General features: G+C 39.5%; 1 pseudogene; it reads left to right on the forward strand.

Moving 5' to 3' along the window:
- Positions 1-4,897: 4,897 nt before the first annotated feature.
- Positions 4,898-13,990, forward strand: part of LOC111815651 — a 16,609-nt pseudogene continuing 7,516 nt past the window's right edge.

Consider the following 13,990-nt stretch of genomic DNA (forward strand, 5'->3'; position numbering starts at 1 on the left):
GGTTCCCCAACCAACTGACTGAAGATGAATGGTCACGAACGTCAATAACAAAGTCAATTTAAAAATGGACTAAAGATTTGAATAGCTATTTCTACAAAGATATACAAAGTAGCTAATAAGCATATGAAAAATGCTAACTACCATTAATCAGTAGGGAAATACAAACCCAGACCACCCTGAACTATTATCTACCCAGCAGGATAGCTAAAATATAAACAATAGACAACAGCAAATATTGATGAGGGTATGAAGAAATTAGAGACGTCACACCTTGCTGGTAGAATTGTAAAATGGTGCAGTCACCTTAAAAATAATGTGATAGTTTCTTCAAGTGTTAAATGTGGAGTTAATATGTGACATGATAACTCTACTCCTTGTTATATAATCAAGAGAAAAGGAAATATATGTATGTTTTATGTCTACATAAAACTTGCAATGAGGGGCCAAGGAGATAGCTCAGTACAGTAAGTGCTTGCCTGGCAAGTGCAGGGTCCTAAGTTCAATCCCCAGTACCACAAAAAAGAACAACAACAAAACAAACAAACACTTGCAATGAAATATTTACAGTATTATTATCCATAATAGTAGAAAATAGAAATAATATGTCATAAACTAATGAATAAAAAAAGGTATATCCATCCAACGAAATATTATTTGATTTTGTCCTTGATTATAGAAATCCTGTCTTCCCATTGTTCATTTCTGCAATTTATAAATTCTACACACTTTTTTTGTTTCTGGCATTTCCATCTGATAGATATTCATGGAGTCTGCATCTTTGATAAATTTCTCATCCATGTTTTGGACTATTTTAGTTAGCTCTTCTATTATTTATTTGTTTCTCTCATTTCCAAATGGGCCATTTTGTATGATAATTCCATGAATTTGGAGTCATACTCTCTTTGAACTTTCCATGTTCTAATATTAATCTGCCCTCTAAATTATTGAGCTATTAAATTGAAAATGTAAAATCATTAAGTCATAGGAAGAAAGGTATCAATGTATTTTTTGAGAAATACATTGGTGCTTTTCTGAATTTTTCTCACCCTCTTTTCTATATGCTATTGCCTTCCACATCCTCAGAATCCCACAAGCCACTTAGAAATTTCCACCACTCTAATTCCAAAAGAGTGTGTAAATTGATATTTGGAGACAGAGAAAACTTCTAGAGATGTCAAGAGCACCTGGTCCAATTAAAATCATGGCTTTAGCAGGAAGTAACTTTTCTAAGAACTTCAGACTTGATTGACAAGCCTTCTTGGCTCACAAGGAAATGGCTGCAAAGGTAAGTCAATATGAGACCTGCATGATTAAGGGAATTTAAAAATAGTTTAGGTTGAAGAAAACCTTGTGGACTTTACCTTCACAATCCTATCCTGGCCAGGTATAGAAAAATTAGATGAGGTCTAAACATTAATGTTTCTTAAGGAAAAAAGATTTTTTATTTGGAGAGAAGACAATTTCAGTTCTACAAAGATACATTGTTTGAATTGTATTATTGGTTATAGTCCAAAGAAAGTTTCAGAATGTTCCACTAGAATTATGGTGTAGGATACTCACTTTTTTGGAATTAATTTTTATAAATATATTCTGGGGTTTTCAGAAAGAAATGTAATTACCTAAGATCATGAATAAACAATGGAAGGCAGCCAGCTGACAAGACTTGGGACCTGAGATGACAGTCACCAGGAAGTGCTCCATGCCTGTGGAGGAGAACAGCGCTGTGGTCAAAGCAGGTCACATGGAGTCTTAGTCACACTTTCTGACATGATAAAGCTTGGAGTTAAATTTATGTAAGACCACAGAAAGGTAGAAACTCACATTTTGTGCACAGTGTTTTGTTTCTGTTTTTGTTTTTTACAAGCTCATCAAGTTTGGGGAGAATGCTTTTCTTCTGTACTTTGAGCTTTAGTATAAAAAAAAATATGTATTCTGTTTAACTTGAGGGTGACAGCTTACAGACTTCTAGTTCTAGCTCAAGAAAATCTTCAGTATCACACCTGGGCTTGTGCCGGTACTTTGAAATCTGACCTGAGGAAGAGTCAGAATTACATGTGATTATTGTGAATGGGTTAATCTATTTCAAGTAGATGTTGATGATAACTATGCTGACATATGTATAGAGTGTTAGAGAACTTTTTTCTATTTTTACAGACACACTATTATTTAATTTACCTAGTAGATTTGTGGAATATTGACAGCAGGTGTTTTTAATTTTCATTTTATACATGGCAAGACTACAGTTCAGAGTTGTCAACTGTTAGCTAATTAGGCAGATGTTGGTCATCAAGACCTAAATCCTAGTCTCTCTAATTTCAGAACATTTTGTGCAACCATGTCCTCAATCTGGACTGCACATCAGAATCATTTGGATAGTTTAAAAATGTCCTGATGCCCTGGCTGATCTTGTACCAATGAAATCAGAATTACCAGGTATGGCACTTATGTAATAACATTTACACAGCTCAGATAATGCCAAAGGATAGTCATGCTGGGCAGCCGCATTCTACAGCTGTCTTGGTTCTCTCATTGCTAAGACGAAGTACTTGGCATTCCAAGTTGATGGGGGAAAGATTTCTTTAGATCACAGTTTGTAGAGGTTTCAGTCCATAATTGGCTGACTCCAAGGGAGGGAGGTATGGCAGGCCTCATAGAGGAGAAATGGTATATGGTAGGCAGAAGGTAGCAAAGCAAGCTGTCTCACGGTTGTGCGCTGCATCAACATTTCCCAGGATAAACTGGGAGGCTAAGTTTGTATTTTTTTTTCTGATAGATCTGTATCTTGCTTTAGGGATTTGACTGGAGTGAATCTTCCTGTAATATTTTCCTGTTTTAAATTGAGCTACAAAAGTCCAAGACTTTATGTGGCACTTTTTTAAATAGTATCTTTAAGATTTTTTAAAACAAAAGGTGTAAGAAGAGGATAATTATTCTCTAAGCCCCCATCTTTAGAGAGAACACTAAAATGCACTTTTATTTATGCTCTATGGCTGTTTATTGGTTCCTTTTAAATAATTATCACTATAACAGCAGCTAACCATCACTGAGCTCTTGGTAGCAAGGAAGTGGCATTATTCTTGGCTCCTACCACATGAAACACACTTTCTTATGATTTTCACTTTGCAGACACATCAACTGAGGCAGACAAAATTAATGATTTTCCCAGCACCCCATAGTAGTACTGGGGGAAGGAGTGGGATTGAATTAGGACTCTGGGGCTTATGTGTTGACAGGACAAGTCACAAAACAACAGACGTCAGCTAGAAATAGGAGCAGTGGATGGAAAAACAAAGGTGTGACCATAAAACATGTTCTGAAATTAACTAAAAATTCTAGACTCTAAAAATTGTTATTTTTGCTTCCAGTGTTTTGCAAAATTCAGCCTATGCTTGCAAATCACCAATTTTAAAAGTGGCTCCTCATCAGTTGTAAAATGCTTGGTGTTATAAGATTAAAAATAGAACAAGTCATCATCCATAGGAATACTACTGATGTTGATATTATGATCAGGCAGAATTAACTTATGAATACTGGGCTACTGTTTATTCACCCAATGATAGTTTTGTTATTATTAGACACCTAGAGAAGGCAGCCCTACTGTAGGGACTGGTAATGCATAGTAAGATAATGTCATGGTTTGGGGTTCTGCAAGGGGAAACAGTACCATACAGGATACTTAATTATAAGGCTTTTTATAATAGTCACCCAAAGGTCACATACAAAAAGAGCACAGGAAATCTGTCCATATACTAAAGAGCAAAGAATCCAACTGAAGGCTTGGATCTCATGGTAATGTCCTGTGTGGGTCCAACTGAAGACCTAGAGCCCATAACAATGCCCCAGAGTCCAGCTGGAAGCCAAGAGCCCACACTAGTCTCATATAGGCCTGTTTCACAGATCTGTGTTGGGAAGGCCCAAAGGTCAATGGTGGAAGCTAGAAAGTCTATGCCAGCGGGATAAAGGATCTGTGGTACAAGGCTGAGGGCTCTACACTGGAGCCGGAAAGTGACACTTGGAGTAAGAACTACTGCTCCCCTGAAAAGTACACAGTCATCCTCAGCAACAGTGAGATCCCCAGCTCCTTGAACAGTTGAGCTCCTATAAGGAAAACCAGCGGGACAAGCTTCCACAGAAGACTGAGGAGTGCACCATCTTTCCCTCTGGAGCCCTGAAGTGATGCTGAAAGTAAGGACTAGTGCTCCCCCAAAGTGAACCAGAGCCATTCTCAGCAACAACAGGGTCCTGAGCTCCTTTGATTATGAGAAGAGCCACATTCATCAGGAAAGCCAGCACAGCAAGGTCCTCCAAGAGAACCAATAGCAGCCCCAGGGAAACCAACAGCTCTGAAAGCTCCTGACTGCTTCTAAACTTCTTCCTCTTTAATTTTGCCTCTTATTCTGCACCATGCTGGTTCAGTTCAGCTGGGTATTACAAGCTGACCATCAGTTGTCCACCCACCACAGATAAGTTTTGCATTACAGATCTTCTATTGTAGTGAAAGAAACAGGTAATATGTACACAATTAAAATAAATCATTACAAGGAGGAGGAAAGGTTTGTGAACTCCAGAATGAATAAGGAAAAAGGAAATGATCCACCTCAGTCATATCCCATCTGGGGCAAATGGTGAATTTCCTAGGTTGTGTCTTAGAGCACCCTCATTACAGACCAATGTCATTTAGCCCAGTGGAATTCAGGAAAGGTGATGACAGGGAGATCCGCATAATCTTTGATTAATCTATGCAAGTAGATTCCTAGAAAAAATGAGATGGAGTTCAGATTCTTTAATTGATCATCTGTAAAAAGATTTTAAAAATATTTCTCATCTATGGATTGGTAAACATTAGGCAGCACAGTGGTGAATCTACCACCAGTGCCAACCTGGAGTAATAGTGGGAATGAATCTGGAAAACATGTGGTAAGTGAAGTAAGCCAGGCACAGTGAGGCAAATCCTGCATGATCTCACTCGTGTGGCATCTAAAAAAGTTGTATACACAGCAGTAAAGAGTAGATTGCTGGTTATCAAAGCAGAGTCAGGGGGGGTGTGGGGGAGTGGGGAGTCGTTGGGGGGGGAGGTGGCCAGTGGGTATAAAGTTATGATTAGATAGGAAGAATAAGTTCTGGTATTCTGTTGTACTGTGGAGCAATTTTGGTTGATAAAATATTTTATATTTCAAAATTGCTCGAAAAGAGAACTTTGAATATTCTCATCACAAAGAAATAGTAAATGTTGGAGGTGATAGAAGATACTTATCCTGGTTTGATTGTTACCCAATACAAACATGTATCAAAAGACCACATTGTACTTTGTAAGTGTAATTATGAATTTAAACAAAGCTGAAAAAGAACCATCATTTGAAGTTAAATGTGGACCAGTTGTTCTTAAACTTGAATGTCGTCAGAATGCCCTAGAGGGCTTATTAAAACCTAAATGACCTACTTACTACACAAGGTTCCGAGTTGGAGGATTTGGGGTAGGGCCTGGGAATCCATTATCCTTAGGGGACAGTTTGGGCTGACTATGGGGAAAGTTTGAGGGAGTAGGTTTGGAACATTAAGGAGAGGGTTAAAAACCTCTTCAAAAACAGAGTAGCCCAACCTACTCTGCCTATTGAGAAAGTCATCCCATTGCCACTTCTGTGAGCTGAAGAAATGCTTGTCCTACAGGGGACAGTTGGTTACAAAGAGCTGCAAAGCTCTGATAGAAGTACTGAAGGTCTGCTGCCCCTTCCATTGGCCTAGCCAGACCAGTTTTAGACTGGAAAACTTTCTGGAAGATATAAGTCAAAGAGCTACCTTAGACATATATTTTAGATTGGTAAAAATATATCACAGATTCATAAAATCCATAAAATGTAAGTTTTATACTGTTAAAATTGTATTACACATAAGATGTTTTTAAAACAATAAACAGCTCTTTGTAATCATCGTTTTAGCAGATGCATAAAGTTCCATCTTGTGATTATACATAATTTGCTGAGCTATTTCCCTTTTGGAGATTTCTAGTGTTTTCCCCTTACTAATAATAGTATAAAGAACACCTGTGTGCATGGATCTTAGTCATATTTATAATAAGTCCAGGTTACTAAAAATAGAATCGCTAAGTCAAAATGAACATTTCTAGTGTGTTTGAAACATGTTTCCATTTGTCATTTCTAGTTGAGAGCTATTTAAATACATTTAAATGTGACCATTCTTGCAAAAGCAGCGCGGCTTTGGCTTTCTTCTCGATGATTTGCATAAATCGCAGTTTTCTTTTTCTCAAAAATCAGATGCGCGTGATTCCTCTGGAAGGAAAAGAAATTTCTCATCAAAGACTTGAAGAAACATCTCTGAACGCGCTTTGAAGAGGCTGGAGACAAAGCGCTGGCAGGCGGCAGGCAGCGCAGCCTCCCAGGAACGTCTTCAGCGCCTCTCTCTCCTCCACAGTGGTATCCTGATGGCAGCTGCTTCTGCGCCAAGTCTCTGGCCTCTGTCATTCCCTACCAGCCTCAGCTTACCTCTGTGACCTGGGTTTCTGCTTCTTAGGTCCAGACGCACGCCTCTCTCGCGTAAACACCGGATCTCTTCTGTCTTTTCAATGTGTCTTTCCACAATTAACCGTGGTCAGTACAATGGGGGCCCAGAATGGGATGGCGCTGAGAGCTCTCCTCAGGAGGATGGGAGCGGAAGTCCTTGAGCACTGTAGGGATGTGCTGTATGTTGGCCTTAGCCAGTCTCCCACCTGTGGGTGGTGGCACAGCCACGCACTCCCACCAGTGTCATTCAGACTTCCCTGAGCTCATGAGCTCAATGATTTTGTGACTGAGTATGTTACACAGCCATTATAACAGTCAACAATATGAACATGGCATGTCAAACTCACTCATGTTTGAGTATTCACTTTTAAATGGAATCTAGCATTCTTTTTTTTTTTTTTTGCGGAACCAGGGATTGAACTCAGGCCTTTGTGCTTGCCGGGAAGATTCTACTGAGCCATCTCCCCAGCCCTAGCATTCTTGATATAGTCTAGAGTAACAAAATCTTCTTATGGATCTTATATGTGAAAATTATTTATTTGAAGTAGGTATCTGATGCATTATAAGAATACAATATTGTAATGATTGATTATTATAAAATCTATTAACACATACACAATAAGATTTCAAATATTCTTAGGTACAATAAAAATTTCAAACTGTTAAAAAGGTAGATTCATTGTTAATATGAACACTAAGCAAATACATTAACCAGACAATATTAGAGAAAATATTATGTTCTTTTCTAGCCAACAGATATTTATAAAAATTAAAATCATAATGCAAGGTAGGGAAATAGCTCAGATTTTTATCTTAATTTAAATATTGTAGACTCATTTTGAGTACTAGTATTTGGTTCCTTAAACAAATAGCTTTAATTTAATTTTGGATGACTTGATCTCATATAAGGTATGATTTTTTGATGACAAAGAACTTGTTAGAATTTCTCTGAGTAAAGTAAAAGCAGATGGTCAACTTTTCTATCTCAAGATATTATAAGAAGCAAATCTTCATAGGCAGCATGCATAGCAGATCTAGGATCCAGATATAAGAACAAATGTAAATTATGATGAAACCAAGAAAGTGCTAGAGAGAAATAAAGTACCTTGATGACAAGATTTGTGCACCTGGACCTAGCTCTGCCCAGATATATATATATATATATATATATATATATATATATATATGCCTATATCCAAGGACCCAGAGCTATATATATATAGGGATATATCCCTATATCCAAGGGATATACTATCTGGAATTTTCAGGTATGTGAAACAATAAATACACTTTTTACTTTTAAAAAGAAAGCCAGGCATGGTCGCACACACATGTAATCCTCGCACTTGGGGGGCTGAAACAGGAGGATTGCCATATCATCATGAGTTTGACATGAGCCTGGGCTAAAAAGTGACTTTAAGACCAGCCTGAATTACAGAGCAAGAGCTTGTCTCAAAAAAGAGGAGAAAGTAAATAGTTCTCCGTTTTCATTTACCATTAGCTTAAAGTGAGCAAATGGAGTAGCCAACCAGCTATCGGGTGACACCAGGATCAACTGACAGATCAAAAATTATTATTCCATTATCTTAATGGTAAATATATAAAATTTAGCTAATAAAAAGTTCAATAATAAAGTTATAATATTAGTAAACATAAGCATTTAGATTCATTGCTAATCTAGAAATATGAGAGGTGACCAAACAATACTGTGATTATTTATTTATTTATTTATTTATTTATTTATTTTGGTACCAAAGATCGAACTGAGGACCTTGCACTTGCCATGCAGATGCTTATGCGGCTGAGCTATCTCCCCAGCCCATGATTATATTTTAAAACGTATTATAGCAAAAGACACATTGCCATTAATCTTCCTCAGAAAACGCTTCCTTGCTCCCACACTTATCCCCATGTTCCTGTCATTTTCTGAGGTAGTTCTGGAAGTCCCCTTTCCTGAATGTCTTTATGAAATATGACTGACAAGATGATGAAGGGCACTGCCAATTGCCATCCAAGAGAAAGTCAGGCTCACCACAACACTGTGGCATGTCCTCAGCTACCTAATTCACTGGACCTGCTGCCAGGCACCTTCTGGCTCTTCACCAAGGTCAAAATGACCATGAAAGGTGAACATTTTTGAATTGATTCAGGACATCAAAACCACCAACAGTACAACTAAAGAAACAAAAGAGGACTTCAAGAAGGGATTCAGAAGGTGGCAAGACCAGCAGAGTGAAGGGAAATTCAAAGCAATGTGTCTTCTACTGCTGTGTTTTAAAAATTTAAACACACCATAATTTTTGATCGTGCTGCAGATGTTCTCCATTTCAGATGAATATTGATTTTTTTCCATCAAGACATGAAATTCAATTAAAGATGAATTTGGTACATCTCTAATTTACTTCAATCTTTCTGATGTCAAAGCTCATTAGCAAAATCTGCTGTTGACTGCTGCAGCAGGGTGCTGGGCGAAAGCCATCTGGTTCCAGGCTGAACGTGAGCTTGTCAGTTACTTGCATGAAGTGATCTTCTCTTGTCATAAAAGCTTTTTCTTCTTGAATAGTCTCCTCCAAATCTTCCAGTACCTGACTTACTACTTCTAACCTAGCCATTTGCTTTCCAGACAGAGCCTGTCTTCCACATGAAGACCTGTGGAAATAGAATCTGAAGCTCCAGGCTGGGGGTGATGAAGGAATGCATCTGATATCTTGCAGCTAACTGAGGAAGAACTGTGAGTAGGATCTAGTCCCTCAGAGTGCAACTCTCCATTCTGTCAGAGGCAATGCTGTCCCCTTTTAGCCTTTTTTTCTCTGAGCTATGCTCCTCTTCAGAGTCAAGAACCGTCTTCTTTTTTTCCTTTCCAATTCCATTTGTGTTTCAACTTCCAGTGGCTATTGGGACAGAGTGCCTTTGATCTCTTTCTAAGTATTTCCTGAATATTTCAACCTGCTGCCTCATGAGTCTAATGAGTGTTGCAGATGATCCATTGATGTTTCCGGCTTAGTGAGCCATTTATTATGACAGCGCTTATTGTGCAATGCATTTGGCAAGCACCTCTTCCCCTTAATTTTTAAACCCATGTGTATTTGAAAGGAAATCTAGGCCATGTGTTTCTGATTCATTTGCGCCCAGGTCATTAGAATGTGGTTGGTCAGAGGTAACTGAATGCTATGAGCTACTCTGGACCTTTTCCTAACACAATGAAGGTCTTAACTTCTGCAAGTCATTACCAGATCGTGTGTAGCTAGCATTCCAACTCCAGCTATTCTAAGTTGATCTATGACATAGTTCCATGTACCTTTTTAAAAATTGATTCCACATTTGTGTTGTTGTTTTTCCTTGGATGACTATGTGAAACAGAGACAAGTTTGAGCACATTATCCTCTTTCTAGAAAAGATGTGGAAACAGTAATAGAAATCATAATTCCTAAAATTTATCGATAATAATTGTGTTCCAGGTACACTATAAATTTTATATGCACTTAACTATGAATAACCTAGTGTTATGGGTAGGATTATTAATTCTAATTATTTCATAAACATTTTGTTTTGTTTTGCAGGGCTAGGGGTCAAACCCAGGGCATTGCACATGCTAGGCAAACACTCTACTACTGAGTTACATCCCCACTCTACTATTTGCATTATAAATTCAGCAAACAGAAGCCCAAGGTATGAAGTCACAGACCAAATCCAATTAGGTTAGCATCAGAGCCAGTGGTTTGGACTGTTATATAGTCATTATATGGGGTTGTGACTTCATATCCATGATAAACTGTGTTTCTTTACTTAGGATTGGAGATACTTTGTTGAGTATGCTTGCTGAAGTTAGCTTTATTGACTGGGTCAGTGAAATCACTGAAGTTTATATTAAGATTTACATATGGTGGACATATGATTGTAAAAATGTCCATAAAGAGTCCTTGACCACGAAGAGAGCCACTGAGGTTGGACTCATCTCCTTGGGGTAGATATCTTGTCATGTAATCTGATCCCAGAGGACATTGCAAGACTATGCATAACTCTAAGTGTAAATCACTACTCTTGGTTATCTATGTGGACAAATGACCTAGGTATAACCAGTGCTCTGTGTGGAAGAGACACATGCTATGGACACACTGAATTGAGTTTTGAAAATCAGAGAGTTAATTATGAGGTATCGATACAAAGAAATCTGTACATTCATACAAAGTCTGAAAGAAGGTTCTTCTTGTTTTCAATTTAAAATTAGTCTTGTCCTTCTACCATTTTCCCATTCTCATTGACATCTTACATTTCCCCTTGAAAATATGATTCTGAGAGGTAGCTATGTTCATCATGCATCAGTTCAACTGCACTTCTGGTCTAAATATTAGTCAAATCAAAGCATGTTTGTGGAGGAGGTACCCAGAAGCTCAGGAAAACAAGCACCATCTTTGAACCATGTAAAACCAGTTCTAGATTCTAAAAAGTATAGCAGTTTCCAGTCCCTGAGCTTATGGCTTATTCTTGGATCGTATTTCAGCTACTGCAACCTTAGAACTCCCAATTATATCTAACCTCATAATTAAAGTCATGAAGAAACAGTTTTGGGTAGGCTGATTGTAGGAATAGCCAATCTATACCTTCTTAGATAACCTCATCAGATCACCTAGCATCTATTTTTTACTCCCTAGCCTTTAGCTGCTTCCCTACGTCTCCTACTAAGTTTGAGGGGCAGAACTGGGGATTGAACTCAGGCCCTCACACTTGGCAGGCAAGCACTTACTCTCCTAAGCCATCTCCCCAGCCCTCCTACTAAGTTTAAGAACTGCATATTCATTTGTTTCCTCTCTACTTGGAGGTCCTGTAGAGAGCTCAAATCAGTGTCTAAACATCTTTCTTCTTCCAACCTTAGTAAAATACTTTTTCATTCCCCTTATAGCTAATCTATCAAATTTTATCAATTCTACCTCTTTAACATGTCTTAGATCAGCACCCGTGATTTAACCATTCTTCTTCCATGACTCCTTCTCTATTGCTTCATTTTCCATGAAGTCACAAACACCTCCCACCTTCCCTGCCTGCACAACAATATGCTTCCAACTTGGAAGCATCTTGTGTACATATGTGATTTTCTCTTCAATGACTTTCCATTGCCCTTAAGACAAAAATCTTACTTCCTTATAGATCTGTCTTCCTCAATAGACTGTGAGTCCTTCAACAGAAGGGACTGCAATTTAATTCAGAATTAAATATTTATTGACTATTTGCTGAATGAATAAAAGGTTCTATGAGGGTGAAATAAATCTTTCTCTTACCAAAATGTTGGGAGGAAGGCATTGTGGAACAGCAGTCAGGGACCGTGATCTCTGCCTCTCTTGGCTCAAGTCTTTCAAGTGGGAAAGGAGCTCAACATCAACTTGCAATGATCCAGCTGCATAATGTTAGATCCTGGGACAGGATAAGATCATTATATCCCAGTGATGCTTTGTAAGTCCTGTCAACTTCATTTTATGGATGAGAAAAGTGAGGTCCAGTAAAGAATGTGCCCACATTTACACAGTTTGATAACTCACCAAGCTTTCATTCAAATTTTATCTGTAGAACTGAAAAGGAGAGCCTTCATTAACCATATAGAATTCAATCCAGAAATTAAGTTCAATAACCTTGCAAGTGAACCACATCTGGCCCAGGCACTCTGCCTACCTTCCTTCAGTGCCTGTTTCAAAATCTCCACTCAACCTTATATTCCACTCACCAAAGTTCTGTAGCCACAGCCCACAGGCTCCAGCAGAGCTCAGAGTTTGCAGTCTGATGTACAGATAAGGAGTCTCTTGCATAACCTTTCTAATCCAATAATATGCACTTTGTTTTTCTGGACCAAATTGATGGTTTTAGCTAAAATTTTTCTTCAAGAGAAAATGTTCACTCTCTGCGTCATGAAAATGAACTTTAAATTTTTGGATCATAAACATGATGGCACATATAATTAAGAATTAGAGAACAGGGAAGCCTGAAATGATATTAGCAATGGTGGGAGAAAATGGGGGACCAAATAATTTAAGTTACCTTTCCTGAGTCACATATTAATGAGACAAAGATATGGACAAGATGGAGTAGTGTTGTTCCTACTCCCTGCTCTACTTTTTTAAAATATAGATTTTCCTTGTAATAATTATAGAATGTTATATTTTCTATCTTTTCAGATAATTTTCTTAGTATATGTTTACAGTATCTTTGTAAGGGGTTGGTATATGTACATAACACACTTAATTCCTTTTTTCATTTCCTTTCCCCTCTCTTCTGTTCCCCTCCCTTCCCCATTCCTCTTATCTTTTGGCTGTCTTTCCTTTTAGAAAGCTCTGTCTCAAGACCCAGTCCTAGCCCAGGTCCGGTGAATGTGTGGGAGAGCTTCCGGCTAACCTGCACCAGCAGAACCTATTACTGGTCCCAGCCCAGGCACAGCATGGGTGAGACCCTCTTCCACCGCCTTGGGACGCTCCCCACAACTCCGCAGCACCTCCCCACCCCGCCCACCGAGTATGAATTTCTGCCATGTTCCTGGAACCCCCAAACACAGTCCTAGCACAGGCCCAGTGAGTGTGTGGGAGAGCTTCCGGCTACCCTGCGACGGCGGGACCTACTGGTCCCAGCCCAGGCACAGCATGGGCGAGACCCACTTCCACCCCCTTGGAACGCCCCCCACCACTTCGCAGCACCTCCCCCACCCCCTGCCAGCCATGCAGGAATTTCTGCCACGTTCCGGGAATCCCCAGACCCAGGCCTAGCACAGGCCCGGTGAGTGTGTAGGAGAGCTTCCTGCTACCCTTCACCAGCGGGACCTATTACTGGTCCCAGCCCAGGCACAACATGGGTGAGACTCTCTTCCACCCCCGTGGGACGCCCCCCACCACTTGCAAAACCTCCCCCACCCCACCCACCAAGTAGGAATTTCTGCTCCGTTCCTGGAATCCCCAGACCCAGTCCTAGCCCAGGCCCAGTGAGTGTGTGGGAGAGCTACCTCTCCCCACTACTCCACCTTGTCCCCTCCAGGCTCAGCTCAGGCCTGGCATACAGGCCTGGGGTGAAACCCTGCAGCTGAAATCCCTGCAGAGAGTGTAGAGGATAGAACCACCCAGCTAGTCCAGGAGGAGAAAATCTTACCAGAGGGGCACAACACTTTCAGCCTCAAGTGCAGCAGCAGGAAGGAGTTGAGCACAGCAGCCAGACCCAAGCCAGGCACAGCTGGATAAATCCAAACTTTGTAGATCTGCACCTGAACTTCAGTATGTGCGAAGGTTATAACTACAACGAAGATCTACAACAAAATTCAGAAGACAGTGCTACCATCAATGAAAATGATCAATTCTAAACATCAATGTAAATGCAAACTCAGAACTCAAGCCCACCTGTAACAAGTGCAGAGGACACTAACACAGAACAAATTGGGAATCACACAGCTGAAAGAAATGAATCAATGGCTTCTGAAATAAAGAAACAGCTGCAGAAAGGTA

Source organism: Octodon degus, unplaced genomic scaffold, assembly GCF_000260255.1.
Source record: "Octodon degus isolate 3935 unplaced genomic scaffold, OctDeg1.0 scaffold00019, whole genome shotgun sequence".
NCBI lineage: Eukaryota > Metazoa > Chordata > Mammalia > Rodentia > Octodontidae > Octodon > Octodon degus.